General features: G+C 37.8%; 1 pseudogene; it reads right to left on the minus strand.

Moving 5' to 3' along the window:
* Positions 1-222: 222 nt before the first annotated feature.
* Positions 223-370, minus strand: LOC111727473 (annotated as a pseudogene).
* Positions 371-2,701: the final 2,331 nt, after the last annotated feature.

Consider the following 2,701-nt stretch of genomic DNA (forward strand, 5'->3'; position numbering starts at 1 on the left):
ATTATCTCAAAGTTACCTTCAATCAAAGGCTTGATTGCTAAAGATGGAAACTGACACACATGTGCTTAATCAGCAGATTGATTTAACTTCAGAGGACAGCTCACGTCTTCTCACTGATACTTTTTCACAATTTGTAGACTTAACAATACCGATATTTTATAACTCATTTAGCTATTGGATTTAATCTTAGAAAATAGTTAGATTATCTCTTTCCTATGTTCTTCAGAGTTGGTAAAATGTTAGTGAAAGTACCTGTTCAATGTGGTGTACTTACACAAACACATGAAACTACTTTCTCAAAAACTAGTTTAAAATCACTTTACTTAAATACCTACTGCACTTGATCTTAGCCAAAAGGCTGAGAAGTGACAAAATCACTTTAATGCATTTTAGCTAGAAACTTCATAGAAATTTTTTTACAACCCTTTCACATAAACATTGCACACCTCTGAAAATATAAATATGAACAAGCAATACTACTCAAATGGTGAGAGAAAAAACGGTCCTTCGGACATTTTCTGTTTGATACAAGCTAACAGTGAGATAAAAAGTGTCAGATTGTTAAAACTGGCCCTGGTTCCATGTAAAATATGATCTTTCCTTCAGTTTAATTGAATTAACTACATTAAAGAAACAGAAGAAAATATTTTTCCTTAGAAAGTGTTAAGGAAAATTGAAAAATTCACCCAACAAAATGAAATGTTAAATGCTTTTTACCGATAACTCTGAACCTGATAGCTTCAAGTCTAACTTCTGCCTATCTGCCTATGGAAAACAAAATACTCTCTCAAGCAAAGTTCTCATTACCAACACGTTAGAAGTTTATCCTACAGGATCAACAAGATGGAACTGGCCTGAGTACAGCCTGTCTCAGCCCACCCTAAGCCCATTCCTGGACTCTTAAGAAAAGTAGCATGACAGGCCTAGCATGGCAGCTCGGGCCTATAATTTTAGCACTCTGGGAGGCTGATGCAGGTGGATTATGTGAGCTCCAGAGTTCGAAACCAGCCTGAGCAAGAGCAAGACCTGTTTGTACTAAAAATAGAAAAACTAGTTAGGCCCAGTGGGCTATGCCTGTAGTCCCAGCTATTCAAGAGGCTGAGACAAAAGGATTGCTTGAGCTCAGGAGTTTGATCAGGGTGACAGAGTGAGACCCTGTCTCAAAAAATAAACACAAGAAAGAAAAAGAAAGAAAGAAAGAAAAGTGACATGACAGTGGAAATGTCTAGCTTGTGGAGGTGGAGTCTGACTTCTCCATCGTCCTCTTCCGCCTTGTTCTGTTCTCACGTTCTTCTTGAGTAATCATTCATGGTCCCATTTTGAAATATTTTAGCTTTCAGGCTTTTCTCTTAAGAAGATCACCTAGCTTGTTGATGGCTCTGTTGACATTTAGGACAAACGTCTCATCTGAGGCCCTATGAGCATGAATTGGGCTGTGTGATGAGACAGCACCATCTAGTTCCTAACAGACATGCTGGGGGCTCTGCTTCCCCACAGCGATCCTGATTCTCTCTGACTCCCCTGTCATCCTGAGCAGGGTAACGATCCCTGTGACTCTCGCTTTCTTTATCAGTGACAGAGCGACAATAGTACCTATCTCAAACATTTGCACCAAATAACACCTCTAACATTTTTAAAAGAGTTTCTGGCACATGGTAGACATTCAACACATATCAGCCACTATTAATTTATAGGTGTGGAAGAAGGACAGGAAGGAGAGTGATTAAAGCTTCCTCTTTGGTTCCGGATCTTTCTGGATCACATCCCTCTCTCTTACTGTGCAGCCACCACCTTCAGAAAATAGGCAGGTACAAAGACTTGTGGATTTTCATATCGTTTTATACTGGATAGCTCATACCTACATACAGAACAATTTATTCTTAAATTCTCTGTCTTATCCTTACAAGTGCCTCACACACCACATTCGAACACTGCCATTCCTTCTTTACGTGTTTACACCAAAGAGATGCGTGTTTTTTCAAATATGAGGTCTTTGCTGTCCTTAATAAGATATAAAGGGCTTAATAAATTCTTTCCAAGGTGCATCTCTCTTCATGCGTCTGCCATTCAGACAGGCTTCCTGTACATTTTTTTTTAATCACTAAGGTTTACCCACATCCATGGCAATAGGTTTCCTTCAAAGCTGTAGTACATTTTAACTAAGCCTTGATAATAAAACTTTGGCAGAGAACATGCTCAAAATCATTGTTTTAATTTTCCTCATTCTGAAACAACATTCCATATGTTCCCATGACTCATGTTTTCAAATTTATTCACTATTGAAAGTGAATAGACCAAAAGGGTTAAGATTATAGTGAATAGTAAAGCATAAGTAATGAAGATAAAATTAGATTTATTATTGACCAAATCCAAGGAGACACCAGAATATTTGGGAAAAACTTCTTGAATTATATAAAATGAAATTTTTAGATTCAAAAAATTAAGCTGGGCAGAGCCTATGGCTCAAAGGAGTAGGGCTCCAGCCCCATATGCCAGAGATGGTGGGTTCAAACCCAGCCCCGGCCAAAAACTGCAAAAAAAATTCTGCTACTTTACTCAACAGGTATTAAATGGGGGAATATACCACTTCATAGACATAGAAATTAATAATGCCATATGAATATATGAATTAAATATTTCCCAGGAATATCCCATTCTGGGGTACTGAGAAAACCTAGAATTAGCTGAGATTTATCTTAAT

This window comes from Otolemur garnettii, unplaced genomic scaffold (genome assembly GCF_000181295.1).
Source record: "Otolemur garnettii isolate 467f Iridium unplaced genomic scaffold, OtoGar3 scaffold00107, whole genome shotgun sequence".
Classification (NCBI taxonomy): Eukaryota; Metazoa; Chordata; class Mammalia; order Primates; family Galagidae; genus Otolemur; species Otolemur garnettii.